Raw genomic sequence first — 23,451 nt, forward strand, 5'->3', positions numbered from 1 at the left:
GGTTCAGAATTTAGGTGTCATGAGAACTCCCTGGGAACTGAGCACAAACGTGCAAGATTTGCCTTCTGTGAACACATATCAGCTGCATGTTCAAAGAGTGCAAACCTTTACTATTGATTAATGTGACTGGCTGTTGCCAGGGAGCTCTCAAAGCTACATGTGCTCAGTCAATAGCCCCTCACATTTGTGAGAAACCTGAGATTGCTGCAAAACCAAATGCTTTTGCAGCCTGGCTTTAGGGATCCAGTTGGAATTGGACAAATTGGTGTGCTCTCCTGAACAGAACACCTGTCACCTCCAGGGTGCGCTTGTGTGCCGCTGACTGGGAGATGCCACACAGGTCTCCAGTGGAGCCTGGGAGGAGCCATTGGCAAAGTAGTTTAAGGGAGCGATGACCTTTAATGCCACTGGCGTGGGATTGCCTCCAAGACTTTGCATAACAGGTCGTCATGGAGAAGCTGGCAGATGCAACCACATTCAGGACATTCAAAGGTGCCTTGGCATTGTCTTTCTCTCCTCTGTAGATAGGTGCAGAGCCTAAGATATACCCATGATCAGGCCAGTGCTCGCTGTTGCAGTGGACCTTATCAACAACATCCTGACCTGCTTGAGGCCTTGCTACCTCTTGCTGCTCAGACCGTTGCTCCTCCTGGCCCTGGGCCAACCTGCGACAGGCCCTCCTCTTCCTCATCTGGATGAGAGCCAGTCGAGAGCCAGGGTTGCCTGGAGTTGGCATCATCCAGGCCTCAGTCGATCTGTAAACCAATTGAGGTAATAAATTTAGTAAGCATATTCTTTACTGGTGAGGGTTTTTTACTGAGAGCTTTGTGCAACAACCCTCCCTCTGACTCTATTCCCCATGCCTCTGCAATCCTCGGGACTCTATAGAGACTTTGGCAGCATGGAAAGACTAAACAAATAAGCCCTTTTCAGCCATGACCATTCACCCGGGAGGTTGGAGGTTTGGAGTCGGGAGTTTTCTGCCCTCCACCAGTTGTGCCCCTTGGAGCCATTCACCCCCCCCCCGAGCTCCCTTCATCCCTGTCTCTGACAGCAGAAGATGGCAAATGGCAGAAAATGAATGGCAGCTGTAGACCTTGCTGGGATCTCAATGTTATGAGACCTATGAGTCAGGAACAAACTTGTTGCTGCCTGGGCTTCACCATAGAAAGGAGAACAAAACGTGGTTGACATCCAGTTGCCTCATGATTATTAGGGTGCCCCTTTAGTCAGCCAGTTGTGCTGACCTTGAACTCCACCCACCCAAAAAGACCCTCTTCCCACTTCGAGGTCTTGCAGTTTTACATTGACTGCATTGCATTGATGAGAATCGAAAAATAGCATGTGTTACTTTTGAGACTCACTCCACTATCTTCTACCCAGCCCCATCACCGACCAATTTCCTTCATCACCCTTTACCGACCCAACATGACCATTCTTCTCCTCTCTGTCCCCCTTGAACCTCCCCCCAGTTACCCTTGCATGTATTACCATCCACTTCCATTTTCTTTCCCTCCCTCTGAGACTATGCTCATTACTCTCCTTATGAACACCCTGACCCAGACCCCTCCCATTATCCGAGCCACTTGTTTTATCCATTTCTATGACTCTTCCATTAAACCTTCAGCTACCCTACTATCATCCTGGATCTGCCACCCTGCTGCATCCCACTCCTCCATCTCACTGTGAATGTTCCCTCTGCTGCCCAGTACCCTCAGTTCAATGCCCAAGACTGGCATCATTGGAGGCAGTCCAGAGAAGGTTCACTAGGTTGATCCCTGGTATGGAGGGATTTTCTTATGAGGAGAGGTTGAGTAGGTTGGGCCTGTACTCATTGGAGTTTAGAAGAATGAGAGGCAAACTTATTGAAACATATATGTTTCGGACACATGCCCGACGTCACCCCACATCATTTTACGCCTCGGCGAGCGGGCCCCGCCCTCGCTTGCCAAGCCGAAAATTCTGGCCATAAGATTCTTAGGGGCTTGACAGGCTAGATGCTGAGAGGTTGTTTCCCCTTGTGGGAGAGTCTAGGACCAGAGGGCATAATCTCAGAGTAAAAGGTCGCCCATTTATGATAGAGATAAGGAGGAATTTCTTCTCTCAGAAGGTAGTTAATCTGTGGAATTCTTTACCGCAGAGAGCTGTAGAAACTGGGTCATTAAGTATATTTACAGCTGAGATAGACAGATTTTGAATCAGTAAGGGAATCAAGGGTTATGGGGAAAAGACAGGAAAGTGGAGTTGAAGATTATCAGATCAGCCATGATCTCATTGAATGGCGGAGCAGGCTCGATGGGCTGAATGGCCTACTTCTGTTCCTACATCTTATGGTCTAAACCCTTTGCCTTCCTCTTGCATCCAGTCTTCTTATACCCTAGCCCCCCTTCCAACCTTTACCTGCCTCCTGTGTCCAGTCTGCTTCCCACCCTACCCCTCCTTTTGCCTGCCTCCCTGTCCAGTCTTCACGCAGCTTGTCCTACCAGCACCCGATATGAGTCAAGATTTGTGAGCAGTCCATGAGAAGGCCAAAGCCCCAATGTCTTCTCGCCTCAAAGTCGTGGAAGATGTGAAACTTGTTGGGTGCATGCCACTTATATACATTTCTAATTTCTTGTTTGCAGGGAACTTGGAGGGGAACTTAATTCCAGCAAGGCGGCCTTTTAATGAGCATACATAACCTGCCAATGCATGCAAAATGGCTTCCTGACATTGTTCGTTTAAACCTTTAAACCACCTTTAAAATCCCGAGAATTTAATTGCTAAAGTCCATCCATCCTTCGGAAAAATGATTTTTGGCCTCCTGCCAAATTACGTTCCCCCACCCGCCAAGCTTCTCGCTGCTGGCGAGGCCGGAAGGTTCCACCCATGGATATGAAATTGGCTGAGTGACAGGAAACAAAGAGTAGTGGTGAACTATTGATTTTTTCAGAGGAGGAGGGTTTACAGTGGACTAATTCCCAGGGATTGATGTTAGGACCCCTGCTCTTGCTGATATATATTAATGACCTAGACCTTGGCATACAGGGCACAATTTCAAAATTTGCAGAAGACGTGAAACTTGAAAGTATTTGTGAACCACAAGGATGAAAGTTTAAAACTTCAAAATGACATTGACAGATTGGCGGAATGGGCGGACAAATAGCAGATAAAATTTAATGCAGAGAAGTGTGAAGTGATTAATTTTGGTAGGAAGAATGCAAAAAGACAATATAAAACAAAGGGTACAATTCTACAGGGGATGCATAACCAGAGGAACGTGGGTGTATATGTCCATAAATCATTGAAGGTCCCAGAACAGGTTGAGGGGGTGGTTAATAAATCATATGGCATTCTGGGCTTTATCAACAGGGGCATAGACTACAAAAGCAAGGAAGTTACTTTAAACCATAAAAACACTGATCTGAACTCAATTGAAGTATTGCATCCAGTTCTGGGCATCACCCTTTAGGAAGGATGTGAAGGCATTAGAGAGAGTGCAGGAAAGATTCACAAGTATGGTTCCAGGAGACACATGATGATATTCAAAAGCATTCCACTCATGGCATAAATGATGGCATTCTTCAGTGATCAGCAGCCAACTCAGCCTAATTGGCCACATTGCCACATTTGTGGGCATTGCCACAGCTGTCCTGGCTATGGCCGTGCTGGGTCCCGGTCAGCAGAAAACCAGATGCACAGCTGTATCATTTTCTGTAAGAACACCTCCTGCTAATGTCCATCACCGTGACAATACTCATTATTTGCAGCCTTCTGCCTGCCTCTGGGCATGCTGCATTGAGCATTTATAGGGATAATGATGTGGAGTGGCAGAAAGAGCAGCTTCCATTGTGTGGAACACCACCTTCACAAGTGGCCTTCAAAAAGGGGTCAGGTGCTGGATAGGCCCATCAGTTGCCTGCAGACTTGTATTGGTATATTAGGTTACCCTGCTCTTCAAGTTTGTCTCTCATTTTTTTTAAATAACCCACCCTTTTAGCCTTGGCAAATACTCCTAATGGGTTAAGATGCCTTTTGAATCTTTACAAAAGCTTCAGGGATTTCTGCCACCCTATTATAAAATATCATACTTAATTATTTCCTTCCCTTTAAATTTCATCTGCATACAATTTTCCTGTCCATATACAAGTATTCCCTATACCTGTCTAAATCTGCGCTATAAATAATTATACAAAAAGACTGACTCAGGAAACTTGAGTGCCGTTAGCACTTGGACACTCTGGCAGGGTTAACAGCAGTTCTCAAGCATTTCAAACTGATTTCCACTGTAGGTGTAAGCTAGGCCCAGTGTGACTCTTCTCCAAACCTTAAAAAATTATTCCCTACCTCACCAGCTTATACATTAAGAACATGTGTGGGGTTGTAACGAACATAACATAAGAACATAAAAAATAGGAGCAGGAGTAGGCCGTTTGGCCCCTCAAGCCTGCCCCACCATTCAATAAGATCATGGCTAATCTGTCCAGGCCTCAACTCCTCTTTCATGCCAGCTCCTCATCGCCCTCAACTCCCCAATATTTCAAAAATCTATCTACCTCCTCTTCAAAATACTTTCAGTGATCTGGCTCCACAACTTTCTGGGGTAGAGAATTCCAGACATTTACTACCCTCTGAGAGAAGAAATTCCTTCACACCTGTTTTAAATGAGTATCCCCTTATTCTGTAACTACGTCCCCTAGTTTGAGATTCCTCCACTAGTGGAAACATCTTCTCAACATCTACCCTGTCAAGCCCCCTCAGTGTCTTGTACGTTTCAATAAGATCACTCCTCATTCTTCTAAACTCTAATGAATAAAGGCCTAACCTGTTTAGCCATTCTTGATAAGTCAACCCCTTCATCCCAGGAATCAGCCTAATGAATCTCTTTTGAACTGCCTCCAATGCCAGTAGGTCCTTTCTTAAATATGGGGACCAAGGCTGTACACAGTCCTCCCGGTGTGGCCTCACCAACACTCTGTACAGTTATAACAAGACTTCCCTATTTTTAAACTCCAACCCCCTAGCAATACAGGCCAAAATTCCATTTGCCTTCTTAATTATTTGCTGCACCTGCATGCTGACTTTTTGTGTTTCATGCACAAGAACACCCAGATCCCTCTGTGCTGCACTTTTTTGGAGAGAGAGAGACAGAGAAAAAGACGGGTGGGTTGGGTGTGCAGATTGTACAATACAACAACTGTACGGAGCAAAGAGTTTGAGAATAACAAATGGCATAGAATGAGAAAATGGCAGTCTGACATTTGCTGCTGCACTAGTTTTCCCTGCCAACCGATGTGGCAGAGTTCAGTGAAGTGTTTGAAATGGGCTGTTTCAGGAACTAAGCCTCACTGATTACAGTGAAAACATCATTTTAAACACTGGGATGCAGTGCTGCGTGACAAGTTTCCTGGCGCCTGTGACTGTGTTGAGAAATACATGGCAGCCATTTATTTTCAGAGTATGACATGCAGTTTCTTTTAAGTGGATAGGTTACCCTCTTCCCACACACAGAGAAGTGACTCTCCAGCTTCCAAGACAAGTGATTGCAGTTTGTCACATAATTTGACCCAACAAACAGATCTTTGAGTGACATGCTTTGACATTCTTTAAAAGCAGATGGTTTAATCTAGGTGGTACAATCTTTTTTTAAGGAGCCAGCTTGCAGCCTCAAACATTTGCTTCTTAACAAAAATGAGGGAGAGACAACAAAAGGACAGACACTTGATCTCCAATCATTACTACTTGGGTGGTCGGGTTGAAGGACTATTATTATGCTTGGAAGAATGGAGCCTGATTACAGACAATGAGTTGATTTTGCCTCTGGGTAATTATTTATTTTCTCTCCCTCATTTTGCTCCTCATTTCCTTCCTGCTTTGTTTCTACGCTTATTGTGATGTGTGACAAAGGCCGGGTTTGAAACACTCACTTGCCTTACCATCCACAGTGGATTTCAGTAAATAGTGATTAGCATTAGGGAACTGCAGTAGAACAGTGAGAGGTCTACGTGGTTTTGCATAGAACATAAAAGATCACCTGGCTTGCCAGCAGCTGACAGCTTTTTTGTGTGCATTTAATTTAATTATAAATAGCTGCCCGTAACAGACAAATTGGGATCCATGGGATATTTACTTTTACACCATAGGCATCAACAGAATTAACCAATTTATTTTTAAAAAAATAAAACCTTGAAGCAAGATGCAAAATTGAAAAGTTTCTCCAATTTGGTGACAATGTTGTGAATGGCACATCATTTGCCTTGGTTGGTGATGGAAGGTTTGCTAGCATATCATATACTTCTGGGCCAATATACATTAGCAAAATTGCTTCCTTGCTCTCAAGACTTGCCTTATTCTGAGTATTGAGCTCTTCACTTTCACCTTCAAGTTCCAAAATGATATTAGCTCTGAAAAACATGTCCTTTCTTTCAATATAGAGACTGAATGGTTCTTGAGCTTGCTCATATATTCCTAGCCTTCTGATGTATCCTATGGGAACAGCCAAATTGCCCCATTCCAAATTCACAGAGACCCAGTAAAGACTTTAATGTGGCTGCTTGTAGTAGTGATACCTAAAACCGGTCCAGTAAGCGGTTGAAAATACTCTCTTAACCAAATGAGTACTTTTAATCCGATACATACTAGGGCTTTACAGCATCTCATTCACCGAAGAGGCATTCTGAAGCACGGGCCTTGCACAGCCCAGCTGAAATCTTTGCCATCTGAGCAGGTTGGTCACCGGTGTAAAGGGTTAATGTGAATAGACAGTCTGCATCATCTAAGGAAATCAAGGGGTATGGAAATAAGGCTAAAAAGTGGAGCTGAGATAGAAGTTCAGTCATGGTACTTAATGGCAGAGCAGGCAAGGGGCCACCAACTCTGACTCCTATTTCTATGTTCTTGACATCAGGAAAGAGGTAGAATGGATAGAATATATAGGGCTAAAACATATTGGGCAGAATTTTACGTTCGGCGTGTGGGCACGCACCTGACACCCCCGAGTGTAATATGACGCTCAGGCATGCACCCCGGTGTCATCGCGCACTTGCGCGATATTTCATTTGGCGGGCACACGCCAGAGTCGGCTGCGTGCCTGCCAATAATTGAAAGGCCTATTCAGGTCATTAACAAGATAATTAAAATCAAATTAACGCTGCCCATCCAACTTCACCGTTGGCGGGCAGACGAAAAGGCCAAGCGGCCTTTACATTTTTTAGGAAGCCTCATCCACGAACGGGATGAGGTTTCCTAAAGCAAATAAGCATTAACTAAAAACTTTATTTTTGAATTAAAAACATGTCCCAGCTCCTGTGACAGTCACGTGAAGGAACATGTCTTTTTTTTAAAATTTTTACTATCTTTATTAATTTTTTTAGAAGCACTTCAATTTCTCTGAGGCAGCCCTGTGCCTCACGGAGATTGAAGTGATCTTTTGCGCGCATGCATGAACTGCGCGCCAGGCCCGCTCTCCCTCCCCCACCCCACCCGCACAGGCAGCGCTGAGTGCTGCTGCTCGTGATCCATGCAGGGCGGGCCTTAATTGGTTCGCCCGCGTGAAATCGCGGAGCGGAGCCGATCGCAGGCAGCAATCGGGAAAAATTCTGGCCATTACGTTTTGAAGTTAAGCAAAATAGTGGGAAGGAACGGAAAAGAGGGCGAGCAGAATTTAGCAATTAAAATTAAAAACAGAATATGTTGGAAATACTCAGAAAATCAGGCAACATCTGTGGCGAGAGAAACAATGTTTTAGGTTGATGACCTTTCATCAAAATAAACCATACCCTAGTTTTGAGATGTTTTATTAATTATGATTGTGTCTTAAATGTTCATGTTAGTAATGTGAGACTATTATCATAGTAACAAATCAGCTCCTGACATTTGAATGATGTTGCTATAACAATACATCTCCTCATTAATGTCAATTATGGTTCAGTGGTAGTTTTTTCACTTGAGTTAGAAGGTTGTGGATTCTTGTCTCATTCCAGTGATTTGAGCATGTAATCCAGGCTGACATATCACTGCAGTACTGAGGGAGTGCTGAGTGTCTGAGGTATCGACTTTCAGATGAGACATTAAGTGCTGTTTGTGGTACCAAGACTGCCATGTTTGAGGGCAAATCAACAACTGACATGTGAGGGGCTTTCAAACGTCAGTTGATAAGAATTCAGGACCGGCATGTTCCTGCTAGGATGAAGGATAAGTATGGCAAGTTTCAGGAACCTTGGATAACGAAGGATATTGTGAGATTAGTCAAAAAGAAAAGGGAAGCATTCATAAGGGCTAGAAGGCTGGGAACAGATGAAGCCCGTGGAGAATATAAAGAAAGTAGGAAGAAACTTAAGCAAGGAGTCAGGAGGGCTAAAAGTGGTCATGAAAAGTCATTGGCAACCAGGATTAAGGAAAATCCCAAGGTCTTTTATACATATGTAAAAAGCAAGAGGGTAGCCAGGGAAAGGGTAGGCCCACTCAGGGACAGAGGTGGGAATCTGTGTGTGGAGCCAGAAGAAATGGGAGAGATACTAAATGAGTACTTCTCATCAGTATTCACCAAAGAGAAGGACTTAGTGGTCGATTTGTCTAGGGAAGAGTGTGTAGATAGCCTGGATCATGTTGAGATCAAAAAAGAGGAGGTGTTAGGTGTTTTGAAGAATATTAAGGTGGATAAGTCCCCTGGGCCAGATGGGATCTACCCCAGAGTACTGAGGGAGGCAAGGGAGGAGATTGCTGGGGCCTTGACAGAAATCTTTGTATCCTCACTGGCTACGGGTGAGGTCCCAGAGGACTGGAGAATGGCCAATGTTGTTCCATTGTTTAAGAAGGGTAGCAGGGATAATCCAGGAAATTACAGGCCGGTGAGCCTTACGTCAGTGGTAGGGAAATTATTGGAGAAGATTCTTCGTAACAGGGTTTACTACCATTTGGAAGCAAATGGGTGTATTAGGGAGAGGCAGCATGGTTTTGTGAAGGGGAGGTTGTGTCTCACTAACTTGATCGAGTTTTTCGAGGAAGTGACAGAAATGATCGACGATGGAAGGGCAGTGGATGTTATCTACATGGATTTCAGTAAGGCCTTTGACAAGGTCCCTCATGGCAGACTGGTACAGAAGGTAAAGTCGCACAAGATCAGAGATGAGCTGGCAAGATGGATACAGAATTGGCTTGGTCATAGAAGACAGAGGGTAGCAGTGGAAGGGTGCTTTTCTGAATGGAGAGCTGTGACTAGTGGTGTTCTGCAGGGATCAGTGCTGGGACTTTTGCTGTTTGTAGCATACATAAATGATTTGGAGGAAAATGTAACTGGGCTAATTAGTAAATTTGCAGACGACACTAAGGTTGGAGGAGTTGCAGATAGTGAAGAGGATTGTCAAAGGATACAACGGGATATAGATCAGTTGGAGACTTGGGCGGAGAAATGGCAGATGGAGTTTAATCCGGACAAATGCGAGGTAATCCATTTTGGAAGGTCTAATAGTGGAAGGTAGGAATTATACAGTAAATGGCAGAACCCTTAAGTGCATCAACGGGCAGAGGGATCTGGGTGTCGATCCACAGATCCACAGGTCACTGAAAGTGGCAATGCAGGTGGATAAGGTAGTCAGGAAGGCATATGGCATGCTTACCTTCATCGGCAGGGGTATTGAGTATAAAAGCTGGGAAGTCATGCTGCGTCTGTATAGAACCTTGGTTAGGCCACACTTGGAATATTACGTGCAATTCTGGTCGCCACATTACCAGAAAGATATGGAGGCGTTGGAGAGGGTGCAGAGGAGGTTTACCAGGATGCTGCCTGGTCTGGAGGTTATTGGCCAAGAGGAGAGGTTGGAGAAACTTGGATTGTTCTCACTAGAGCGATAGAGATTGAGGGGCAACTTGATAGAAGTTTACAAAATTATGACATGGACAGAGTAGATAGTCAGGAGCTTTTTCCCAGGGTCAATTACTATGGGACATAGATTTAAGGTGAGAGGAGAAAACTTTAGAGGAGATGTGCAGGGCAAGTTTTTTACGCAGAGGGTAGTGAGTGTCTGGAATTCGCTGCCAGAGGAGGTGGTGGAATCAGGTACGATAGTGGTGTTTAAGAGGCAGCTTGACAAATATATGAATAGGATGGGAATAGAGGGATACAGACCCCAGAAGTGCAAAATGTTTTAGTTTGACAGGCAATATGATCGGCGCAGGCTTGGAGGGCCAAAGGACCTGTTCCTGTGCTGTACTTTTCTTTGTTCTTTGTTTGTTCTTTGTTTCTTACATTACACCAGGTACCACACTTGAAAAAGTAGTTAATTGGCAGTACAGCGCTGTGAGTGCATGAAAGGCACTATATAACTGCAAGTCTTTCATTCTCTTTCCATCACAGCTGCAGCACCATAAACAGTGGTGGTTGAAATATAAAGGGGAAGATGCACCTTAAGTTCTTCAGGAAACTGTAATGATAGGCCTCAGACGCCTAATAGAAGTTGGTGATTGGGACCTGAGAGAAGGAAAGTTGTCCTCCTTGCAAAAGTGCTTCAGTCAACCTTCCAACACTACTCCTGGAGCCATCACTACCCTTCTTCCTAAACCTCTGCAATAGCAGTAGCGAAAGACCAACCAAATTGGATAGGCTCCAGACCCTTCCTCCTCACTGGTTGTTACATGTAGTGGGGAACTCACGGCCCTCCGTGAGGCATAAAAATCAAAGCAGGTGCTGCCAACAGCAAGGATAAAAAGGATAAAGCAATAAGTCTCCTTGTCCAATTTCCACCATGATAGAACCTGATTTTGGATAGTATGGCTGAGGACATCCCTGGGCCCACAGACTGTCTAAAGATTAATTCCTGCATTTTACATTACTACCTTAAAGCCACATTTCCTTCAGTTAAGCACAATGATTAAGGCAACAACTGAATCAGTTATTAAAGGAGAGAATTTACAAAAATAAGGCAACCTGACATTTCAAGCTTCAAATCCTAGCATAATACATATATTCTAACCGTAGTAGGTTTAAGTACCTCATAGCGTAATATTCTCTTTTGCAGTCATGGCCACAATTATTCAAAGGTTTGATCGGAAAAGCATATACCCAGCTCAGACCAAACATGCCTGACTACAGCTGCGAGTATTTTACATTCCAACAACCTATGTATATTTTAGCAAGTTGCTATTCTAGATCTTTAAAAATGCTTTCATTCAACTTTTCTTCTTACACCCATTAGTTCTCTGCTTGAGGATTCCTGAACTGCCTGATTTGCTCTTGAACGCAACATCTTTAAAACCTATTGGTTTCTAAAAACATAGAAAGGTGAGCCCTCCCCAGCCCACCCCCTATCTCTGTAGCAGCTTTCATGCAGGTACAGGATTATTTTAACCCAATTTACTTTGGCTATTCTTCAGCGAGCAGTAAAACAAATCACAAGTCTAAAAACGGTTGTTAGGTCCGCATGAGGACTGTATGTACTTGCATAGAACACAGTGCTCACGAGTGTAGTGATTCATTTCTTAAAGCTGTTATCAAACTTCATCTTTTTGTTCAGCACTTTCAACCCTGCACGGATGCCCACACGAGTTCCAACATATTAACTTAAGATTGGAATCTCTCTGGGTGGGCAATTGTGGACATTTATGTCCTGCCACCCTACAGAGCAGAATATTAATAAGTACCTAGTCCACTATATGTCCTATCCATACATACTGTAACTGCAAGTTATACATAAGTTTTGGGCAGTCACAGAATCAGTGAGCCAATAAGAGAAAGGAAGGGAGACCAGCACAGGAACGTGTCATTTTTGACACTGGAGGAAAACCCTTACATGGTATTGGCATTTGCTTACTTCTGTTGATCCTTCCATGACAAATTATTGCTGATTATTGTTCCAGTGATTTTAATCTAAATTAATTATTGACAAAGTAGTTTTCTGTTTCATTTTTCTTTTGTAAATTGCTGACAGGATACAGTTGTTTTGATGTGTCCAGCTGAAGCTGATGATGTTGCACAGGGTTGGGAACGTGCTCAAGCAAATTTTCCAAATCCAAAATTATCCAGAGCTGGTGCCTTCAAAGTTTTCTAATCAATTGATTTGAGATAGCTTTGGCCTATTAAAAGACAAAAATCAGAAAGTGCTGGTCAGGCATTATATGTGGAGAAAGGAAAACATGTTTCATTCAGAGAGACTCGAGAGCATAGGAAGACAAAGTTGGGAGAATTATTGTTGTCATGTTATGAAGGGAGGTTTTGTGGTGCAGCATAGTGTCCCTACCTCTGGGCCAGAAACTCTGGGTTCAAGTCCCACTTCAGGACTTGATAGCCATAGAAAATGTGTTCCAAACAGGTTGGTTATTGGTCCATAAATCCTTCCAAGATGCCTGATGGCAGACAGTAAGAGCAGGAGAGCTTCCTGGTCAGCCATGCTGCAGAAGGCAATGTCAAACCACTACAGTACTTTGCCAAGCATAATCATGGACCAATACAATTAAAGTCCATAGTTGCCAATGTCCTCTTGGGGCATGGTACCTGGAGGAGGAGGAGTCATGTTATCTCAATTTCCTCCTTTGACATTTATCTGGGTCTTGCTGTTTGTTTAAAGCGTGTAAGACAAGGTCTTAAGAGCATGACTTCATTGAAGGTGTGTGTATTTCAATTACAAGAAGTTATATTAAGTTTCATATAAGACTTGTGCAATCAGTGTGGATCTGCAGACTGCTGAAAAATGTCTATCTAGATAAACATAACAAAGGCATTGCAAAGAGATACTTTCTCCCACTCAGTTTACGTGCAGCATTCACTACAGAGAAGCTGGAAGATCTATTGTTCACAGATCACACAGGAGCTGGATGTCATTGACAGAGCAAAAGTAAAATTTAAGAGGGATGTATACTATCGATAAGCATCTGAAATTCCAGGCAAAAGAACATCAGCGCCTCCATCACCATAAAAGCATGTCTTGCTCTCAGACTTTGACCTTTCTGCTGCATCAGGCATAAAACATACTCAATTTACAGCACACGTGTACAACAGCTGACACTGAGACATACACAAACTGTACAGAGCCAGACATGACTGAATGATTCCCCTTTTATTCAATATGTACCATAACTCTTTAGAGAAATGGATTGGGCTAATGTGGCATTTTGCAAACAAGAAACCATTTATTGAAAACATGGAATGCAAGGTTCCTTGGGCACCACAATGGAGCATTTGAAATATCACCAACAGGACCGTCAAATGTGCAAAACAAAAATTACTACAACAATTTTCCTGCCAACCCTGCTTGCCCACTGCAGGTGAGAACAAATCCTCAATTTTACCCATAATTACAAGTGTAGACTGGTGAATATCAATACACTAGGCTTTGCTCAATTCCTTAATCTTGCTAGAGTGTGGGCACAAGAGCTAAACTCTCCAGTTGTTTTACAGACAGACTGCTTTAATGCACTATGCGTTTAGTGCCTTTCCTGTTTATTTTAACTGTATGCACTTCTCCATTTTCTAGACTAAACTGTACATCTGAGAAAGCCATAAATATTCTGCTAAAATCAGGCTTAACGAAGTCTGAAGTGAATTCTCACTACAAACAAAATTAAGTTTACAAAAAACTTTAGAAACAAACAATTCAAGGTTTACTTCCAGATTTAGTGTTCTAAGTTTCACATAACTATTAGCAGTATTAAAAGAAGCATTGTTAACCGCCTCAAAGTGCCATAACATAGGTCTTTGTGTCTATGATTCCCCCACATCAGTGAGTTCCCAATCTCAGCCACCTTACTGTGGACAAGAGATAAGTGGAGGACAAACACTTTTTCAATATCTGTGTTTTTCATATTGGTCTAGGAACTGGTCACCAGCCCTCCATCCTTTTAACCATGGATGACAGTAGTCAGGGGGCACCAGTTGGCTAGACGGCTAGCAGAATGATGCCAATGACCCAGGATTTGATCCCACTTCTGGCTGAGATAGAACAGGGGCTTGCCTCCTCCCCCTGTAGCAAAATCACAGCATAAACAGTGGCTTGGCGACCCTCAAATATTCAAGAATGCTACGTGGAGAAGATAGTTGCCATATATGACAGTGTGTTATTTTTCAGTCAAATGCTTTTAAGTAAAACAAATGTAAGGGACTAAGACCTCACACTGTATATTTTTATAAAATATATATAGATATCCTCATGGCAATTTGTAAAATTTTAAAAAACTGAATAAAGATCATTAAAATGGCTGAAACTGTGTCTGTCTATGACCCTAGAACACAAGAAGCCAGTTTGCAGTTTCGGAAACCTCTTACCTCGTTATCTGAGGAGCTATTAATGATCACATGGGATGGCACAGCCTCAACTTCAAAGGGAGCTACATGAAGGCCATTTGTAGTTGTTAACCCAGGCTGGCCAGCAGAGATGGAAAGTCAACTAAGACGATGGCCTCTCAAACCTTCTTTTTAACCCATATTGGCTGAGATGTTATCAGCTTGGAACATAAAACCAATTTTCTGACATTGGATAAATATCCTTTGCTGAAGAGATTGTGGAGAGGTAAAGTCATGTGACCTGGGCCTTTGGCTTGTGGAACAAGTAATATTGCCTTGCTGAACTGAAAAGCTTAGCTCATCTGCTTTTAATCACCTGGCTGGCAGCCTCACCGAAAAGGAGCTCTACCCAGGTTGAACACCTGGCCCCATCTACACTGTTTCTGCTGGAACTTCTGTACCATCACCTATAAGACTGATTCATCTCTGCATGCCTATCTCATCATGTGAAGTAAACACTACTGGAAAAGTGAATTCTATAACATCGGTTTTCAGCCCACCGACCTCTGTGAAGGAATACCTTATTGGACTTTGATTCTGGAACCCATGTGAACCAATATTTATTTTCTCTTTTGTCTCTGTACTGTAAATCCTTCTTTTCACCATCCCTCTCTTTACTGTCTGAGTGTGGAGGTGATGTTGCAGCCCTCCTCCTGCATTTTGAGTGTGTGCAAATAACTAACCCTTTGAGCTCATCCTATCTTGAGTTTGCTGTGGGGTTATTACTAGAAAACTAGATCACACAAAAACCAAGGGGTTGGGATATATGCCACCGCTTATAAAGAGGGAAACAAATCAAAACACCTTTCTGTTTATGGACAGGTAGCGAGAGGAGAAATTAATGCTGTTTAAAGTAACTCCCCCTCCTGCCCATGACACCAAAAAAAACCTGTGAAATCACACGATAGCCCAGAAATAATGGTGGTGATTGTGATGAACACTTAAGAAATTTATTACAGTCCAGGTGTTAACTTGTTTATTTGAGTTATATCACCTCTAGTATTGCTAACAGTAATTTCAAGGCTTTTTTGTGCTAAGAAAAATGTACAATCTATTCGGCAGACTTTTAATTTAGATGGTCCAAGATTTTACTCCTGATGGAAATAAAGGAAAGACTAGTTTAATAAAGAAATATATCAGAATTTTATTTTCACGGCAACCCTTTCTGCCATATGCACTAATTCAAGAACCTATTCACCACTGTTGTTAGCACTCTCACCACAAGATTATGGGTTCAAGTCCCACTCCAGAGACTTGAGCACAAAGATCTAGGTGCAGTACTGAGGGGGTGCTGCACTGTCAGTGGTGCTATCTTTTGGATGAGATGCTAAACTGAGGCCATGTTTGCTTTGTAGATTGGGTGTAAAAGATCCCATGGCACTATTTTGAAGAAGAGCAGGGAACTTATTCCTGGTATCCTGGCCAATATCCTTCAATGAACATCTCAAAAACAGGTTATCCAGTCATTATGACACTGCAGTTTGTGGGAGTTTGCAATGTCCAATTTAGCTGCCCGGTTTCCTACATTACAATAGTGGACTACACTTCAAAAGTACTTCCGTGTCTGTAGAGCACATTGGGATGATCTGAGATCGTGAAAGATGCTATATAAATATAACTCTTTCTTTCAATCATTCTTCCCACCCAACTAATTGATAAAACAGCTGAAGTACCACAAAATATAACAATTGGGGTAACAAAATTTTACCAAATATAATATATGCAACATATTTTAAAAGAATTTTGTGTACCTTTTTTAATATCTCTTGGAGCACGTATAAAGACACTTCTGGATATAAATATTTTTACCTCTGAGGAACAAGGTTTTCCACATTCTCACTGATGTGATTGGTGAATGAAATTGTGCAAATAAATAAATGCACCATATTTTCTCTGTTCCACAAATTGTTCACACTTGTCTTTGGTGACCAATAATATGAGTATGAGTAAGATCTCAGCCTCTGATTATGCTCCCCATTACACTCTAGAAGACTTCACAAAACTCTCCTTTTGACTTTTACTCTCTTCTTCTGTTCTCTGCCCAAAGGCAGGTTCAACCCACAGCACCACAATCTTCAACATGGGTAGGAGAGGAAGCAAGTCCCTAATCCACCCCAGCCAGAACTGGGATTAAATCCCATTCTGTTGGCACCAATCTGGTTCACATCAGCCACCCAGCCAACTGGCACCCCAATGAGCCCAAGTTGCTTTTACATGTATGCTGTAGCCTGGGGCTATGGATAGTGATGGAGGCTCCCATTTCTTTCCATTACACAGCTGACCATGAATCTCTCTTCTGCTTTTACCGCCTGCCATTAGCGTTTGTTTGAAGGATTTACAAGTTGATACTCAAACTGTTTGGTCACATTATGAATGCGCCTCCCTTGGCCAGTAAGTCCTGGAGTGGGACTTGAACACGGAGCTTCTGACTCAGAAGCAGGGATGCTATCCACTGCGCCACAAGACCACCCTTTTACTCTCGATCATGCACTAAAATGATCTGCTCAATTATGTATTATCATTTGGCTAGGAGCCAAATGTTTGGGGGGGAATTTTTACCCCTGCCAGGTGGGAACAGAATGAGCAATGGCTTAAAATTGAGGGAAGTACTTACCTACCCATGGCTATTTTAACTGCTGGTACAGCCTAGGCAGCCTACTACAGGCAGGCGGAAGTCTCGTGAATGTCATCCAAATCTGGTTCCAATGAGGCACATGGGACCCCAATGCAATATAAGTTCCAAAGATATTAATTCTGACCATTGTGACTTGTGCGGATTTGTTCTAGGAGCAGTAGACTAGGAGGTTAGGATCTAGAAGCATTCAGATCAGGGGTACCTGCATGCTATTGAGCTTGTTGGATGTGAGTTGCCACTTTTCGTACAGATTATACTGTTTGTGCTTACTCACTCTCAGTAGTAAGTAGTGAAAACCTCTGGTGAATGGCCTTTTTGCTGCATTGTACTGGGAAGAGCAGGAGAAGCAGCAGGAGATCCCTCAATGTACAGGAGGAGCTGCAGGTGGGCGTCTAGAGAATCACAGAATCTTAACAGCACAGAAGGGGGCCATTCGGCCCATCGTTTCTGCATCGGCTCTCCAAGCGAGCATTATGACCTAGTGCCATTGCCCTGTGCTTTACCCATACCCTTGCACATTGTTTCTATTCAAATAATAATCTAATGCCCTCTTGAATGCCTCCAATGAACCTGCCTCCACCATACTTCCAGGCAGTGCTTTCCAGACCCAAACCACTCGTTGCGTGAAAAAGATTTTTCTCATGTCACATTTGCTTCTTTTGCAAATCACTTTAAATCTCTGCCCTCTCGTTCTTGATCCTTTTACGAGCAGGAACAGCTTCTCCCTATCTACTCTGTCCAGCCCCCTCATGATTTGAACATCTCTATCAAATCTCCTCTTAGCTCCTTCTCTGCAAGCAGAACAGTCCCAACCTCTCCAATCTATCCTCATAGCTGAAATTTCTCATTCCTGGAACCATTCTTGTAAACCTCTTCTGCACTCTCTCCAATGTATTCACATCGTTCCTATAATGTGGTGCCCAGAACTGTACACAATATTCCAGCTGAGGTCTAACAAGTGTCATATATAAATTCAGCATAACCTCCTTGCTCTTGTACTCTATGTCCCTATTAATAAAGTTCAGGATACTATGTGCTTTAGTAACTGCTCCCTCCAGCTGTCCTGCTACCTTCAATGATCTATGCACATATACACCCAAATCTTTCTACTCCTGCACCCCCTTCAAAATGTCACCCCTCAATTTATATTGTCTGTCCAAGTTCTTCCCACCAAAATGCATCACCTCACACTTCTCCGCATTGAACTTCATCTGCCACCTATCTGCTCACTCCACCAACTTGTCTATGTCCTTTTGAAGTTCCACACTGTCCTCCTTGCAGTTCACAACACTCCCAAGCTTTGTATCATCCTCAAACTTTGAAATTGTCCCCTGCACACCAAGATCTAAATCATTAATACATATCAGGAAAAGCAAGGGTCCCAATACTGACCCCTGGGGAACTCCACTACAAACCTTCCTCCAACCCAAAAAATATCCATTGACTCTCTGCTTCCTATTTTTCAGTCAATTTTGTATCCACGTTGCTACTGTCCCTTTTATTCCATGAGCATTAACTTTTCTCACAAATCTGTGGTGTAGCACTGTGTCAAATGCCTTTTGAGAGTCCATGCACACCACATCAACAGCATAACCCCATCAACCTTTTCTGTTACCTCTTCAAAAAACTCCAGCAAGTTAGCTAAACATGATTTCCCCTTTAGAAATCCATGCTGGCTCTTCCTTATCAACCCATATTTTTCTATGTAACTACTAATTCTACGCTGAATAATTGGTTCTGGAATTTTGCCCACCACTGAAGTTAAACTGACTGGTCTGTAATTGCTGGGCTTATCCTTACAACCCTTTCTGAACAAGGGCGTAATGTTTGCAATTCTCCAGTCCTCTGGCATCACCCCTGAGTCTAGGGAAGACTGAAGGATTATGGCCAATGCCCCTGCAATTTCTACTCTCCCATCCTTCAATATCCTTGGATGCATTTTATCCGGTCCCAGTGCCTGGTCAACTTTAAGTATTGGCAATCTATTCAACACTTCCTCCTTTTCAATTTTGAGCCCATCTAGTGACAGAGTTTCCTCGTTTGTCACCATGGCCGCTGAGGCATAGAATATAAGAGTAGGGAGGTTATGCTGGAGTTGTATAAAACGCTGGTTAGGCCACAGCTAGAGTATTGCATGCAGTTCTGGAATCCGCATTATAGAAAGGATGTGATTGCACTAGAGAGAGAATGCAGAGGAGATTTACCAGGAAGTTGCCTGGGCTGGAGAATTTTAGTTATGAAGAGAGATTGGATAGATAGGGAACTTTTCCTCTTGGTGGAGGGATCAATAACCAGGGGGCATAGATTTAAGATAAAGGGCAGGAGGTATAGAGGGGATGTGAGGAAGAATTTTTTCACCCAGAGGGTGGTGGGAATCTGGAATTCACTGCCTGAAAGGGTGGGAGAGGCAGAAACCCTCATAACATTTAAGAAATATTTGGATGTGCATTTGCGATGCCATTGCATACAAGGCTATGGGCCTAGTGCTGGAAAATGGGACCAGAATAGTTAGGTACTTGTTTGACTGGCGCAGACTTGATGGGTCAAAGGGCCTTTTTCTGTGCTGTAGACCTCTATGACTGTATGACTCTATGGCCTGGGTAGCATCTACCTCCTTGGTAAAGACAGATGCAAAGTATTCATTTAATACTTCAGCCATGGCCCCTTAGTCCATATGTAAATTCCCTTTTAGGTCCCTAATCGGCCTAACTCCCTTTACCACCCTTTTACTATTTATATGTCTATAGAAGACTTTAGGACTCCTCTTTATGTTGGCTGCCAGTCCTTTCTCATAATCCCTCTTCACGTCTCTAATATGCTTTTTCACCTCCCCTCTAAACCTTCTGCATTCCTCTTGGTTCACAATTGTATTTTCTACCCGACACCTGTCATAAGCGCACTTTTTCTTCTTTATCTTAATTTCAATCTCCTTTTTCATCCAGGGAAAAAGCAACAGGTGAGAGAGCTCACACTCAGGAGGACTGACTACCCAACAGGTGTATAGACCATCAGTGGCCACTCAAATAATGCCTTCAAGTTAACCAGATATTTTAATGGAGCAAGTTTCCCTTTATAAGCTCAATTTGGGAAGACATATATAAGCAGTGTTCATTCCAGCGAATGGGACACTTTGGGTCTTGAACTTCTTACAGGTTCCATGGGCGGAATTTTACACTGGTGGGATTTTACGGTCCCGCCAAAGTCAACGGACTTTTGAACGGCTCGCTTAATTTTAAGGCCCCCCCCCCGCCTCCCCCTTTGATGGTGCCATAAAATTCCGCCCCATGTTTGTCTAAGCTCCATGCTTGTCTATCAAGAGGTTGTTCTCTTTTGGGGTACAACTGACTGATACAGTGTGGAGCAATCTGGGGTGGGTGGCATAAATATTTCCGTGAGGTAAAAAAACTCTGATGTGGGCCCCATAAAGATCTCTTTCTAAAACCACAGTTAAGCTTAATAGCTGTTTACATGAAAAGGGGTTAAAAAATGTAATTATTTTCTGTTGCACATTTTTCCTTCTATCTGCATTGATTGAACCTAGTATGTGGCAAACTGCTTGCTTCTGGGTGGCTATGTCAGTCTGAAGAGTGACCACAATGTGTCTATCAGCTAATAACCTGCTAAAAAGACTAAGTTAATACCAGCTTCCAGCAGCTGTTTGTTTTAAGAAGCTTTGACAGCTTTGACTGTGTGAAAATAGTGAAATATTTTGCAGGGACCAGAGCACTGCCAGGCCAATTCGAAACTTGCATAAGTTCATGTTCCAATGCAGCTTGATGTTGTTTTAAGTTTCTGACAATGAAGAGCATTAAGGAGAAATAAACACAAGATATGGGCAGCCTTTTATGACTGACCACAAATGTGCATTCAAACAGACTATTGTTACCTCTGGGTTCCAAATTTGAATGCAGGTCAGAGATTGGAGGAGATGATCTGAAATCATCATTGTTTTAGCGTATTATCTTTTCACCTTTCGGACTTCATTGTCCATCAAACTTAGAAAGTTAGAATCAAATTCTCCATTTTCTAATAGGGCACTGGGTGGCACAATAGCTATAGGATTGTCCTTTTATCAGTGGGATCTTGATTGAAATTCAACCCAGCAAGAGGGAATGGAGGCCTCTTCTCTGACAGCTATTAAGTCACAAATTAAATGGGTTCAGGTAGTCATCAATCCAGATCCCAGTGGACACAAAGCAGCAGCATTAAGCAGCTCTCAAATTTGTCGCTAATTGGTACCAATTTGACAAAGAAGCCATAAGTGTGGGAAATTAATGAGGCACCACCTTGTAGCCAAACAAAGGATTGTTAAGCATGTTTTCACAACATGTGATACACTAAGCTAAATCCTATTAAAATGCATCATCACATCACTTGTGCATGATGTCCCTATAACTAAATGAGACTAGACTCCCCAGACAACTAAAAATTTGCCAAAGCTTTTTATAAAGACAATGTTCTCATAAAAGGTCAGACTAACAGACCTAGAAATCTGATTCTGCTATATCTGTTTCCAGGCGTAAAATGGGGGACTAAAGGTCCAACATATTAGGCAGCGCACACACACTGGAAGTGTGCCGCTACCATATTGGACCAGGTCACTCAGTATATTCAGATTCTGTGCCAGAAGCATTTAAAATACTTCTTACAGTTTTAATTAAGGATCCTATAGTTATTTTGTAGGATGCTTTGTGAAATTTGTTTACTCCGGCATCTGACTCAACATGATAAGTTTACCTAAAAGAAACCTTGGTGTTAATAGCCAGTAAGAACCCTGTATGTGCAGTTTTTAAAGACCTCATCCACTGCATACAAGCTACTTGCTGGTTTACTCAGACTGTTGGTTAATTTCTGGCCTTATTTTGTTTGGCTATTTTCTGCGTTCCACAAGTGAATTCAGACTCTGGAAACGACTTTGTGCTGGTGCTGAATTGCTTTTGTCTGCAGTCAGGAAATGTTTTATTGCTGTCATGGGTGGTCTAGTAGGGCTGCTTCTAGGGCTGGAGGATGCAGAGAAACAGTGAAGGCTACAAGAGGGATCAGGAGCTGGGTTTCTTCGCCCAAAGGCCCCTTGAGGCCCTGTTTTGGCCAATTAATCCTTTGACCCTGGTTAACTCTTGATTCTAAGGAATGTCACGGGTGAGATTTCCAATGCAAGCCCAAAGTTGGTGGTGTACTCACAGTGCCCACCTAAAACCATAACCAAGAGGTGTAAACAGTTTTCAAGCTTGGATCTTTTTTAATTTTTCCATTGAGCTGCAGATGACAAATGGGCACTTCACTGCACAGGATATACTGCCAGCTTCTGTTGGGTGGAAGATTGGAGCCCAGGGAGACAGGACAAGCTGGCAGCAGGTTGGAAGAACCTTGTGGTACCAGAAGGAGAGCCAATGTTCCTTCCATTGACAGCATCACGCCCAGAGTCTTTGCATAAACTTATGACTTCACTCAATAGACCCAAAATAGGAAAAGGGAGCAATATAACTGGGATAACTAACTTTAATTTTAAACTTAAAAGTTTAGTTTCAGCCTCCTCAAAAAAGCTAATGCACATGTATAAGATTTTGAACCATCAGATATCAGATATGAGTTCACCCGTAAATACATTTAAGCTCAGCTTTCTGTTTAAGAAACAATTTAAGTAATTTACAGTCAGGAATTTTCGAATTCCACAAACAAGAAAAGTAATTCCACAAGAGAAAAATGTAAATTTATCAAAGAGCTCATACCACCATTAACTTGGAAACCTAGCAGAACATCTCAGGCTTCTTTCCAACTTCAGAGGTGCCAAGCGGGCAAAACGATGAGAAGCAGTGCCCTAGGCTGAAAGAGAGAAAAAAAAGCAGCAAAATATGCACATCAGAACTTGCCCTCCTGGCTGGTCTAAAGCAGCATTGATGGATTTGGAGAATATTAATGATTTCCAACCTCCCTTTCCTTTTAGTTAAAAAAGCCAGGAGGCATAGTCCTGGATCCTGTAAAATCAAGACAAGTGGCAACAAAGCTGATTTGCTTTCTTCTTCTGTTTTTGTTTCTCTCTTCCTCTTGTCAAGGTTCTGCCTCATGCAAATCCAGAGTGAATATAAACTGCCACAAATGAAGATTTTTAACTTCTACAGAGACCAGAATTTTACCCTAGCCCACCAGCAGGTTCTTAGGTGGGGGTGGGGGGAGAGACCGTAAGTTGAAGGGATGGGATTCCCTCTGGGTTTCTGCCCACCACGACCACACAGCGATTTTACACTGGGGTGGAGAAGGCCTCAGACAAGAAGTCTAATCTTGCCCCATTTGAAGCCCTTAAGTGGCCAGTTGGCCCCTTAAGTGCCATTTCCCACCCAGCCTCAATTTTTAGGATTCAACTGGTGTGGGGGAAGGCCAAAAATCTGCAGGGTTAAAGCCCTGTTCTGAAGTCGGCCCCCCCCTTCCCCCCTCCATCTTAAGGTCCAGTGGCCTCCTGACCTCCCACACCACTGGCCTCTCCCGAGACCCCGATTGCCCCCTTCACGTGTTTCCCCGCCCCACCTCCCACCAAGGCTTTCCCTACCCTTCCCATCCTGAGATCCCT

The 23,451-nt window shown here is 43.0% G+C and overlaps 1 long non-coding RNA gene across 1 annotated transcript; it reads right to left on the reverse strand.

The window, feature by feature from the left end:
* Positions 1-634: 634 nt before the first annotated feature.
* On the reverse strand, positions 635-22,663 carry LOC144692751 (uncharacterized). Its single transcript, XR_013579380.1, has 3 exons — positions 22,616-22,663; positions 11,787-12,048; positions 635-755 (listed from the first exon to the last, which is right to left on the reverse strand). It is a non-coding gene; the product is annotated as an uncharacterized LOC144692751 (long non-coding RNA).
* Between the last annotated feature and the right edge of the window lie 788 nt (positions 22,664-23,451).

The sequence above is a fragment of the Cetorhinus maximus genome, chromosome 17, assembly GCF_964194155.1.
Source record: "Cetorhinus maximus chromosome 17, sCetMax3.hap1.1, whole genome shotgun sequence".
NCBI lineage: Eukaryota > Metazoa > Chordata > Chondrichthyes > Lamniformes > Cetorhinidae > Cetorhinus > Cetorhinus maximus.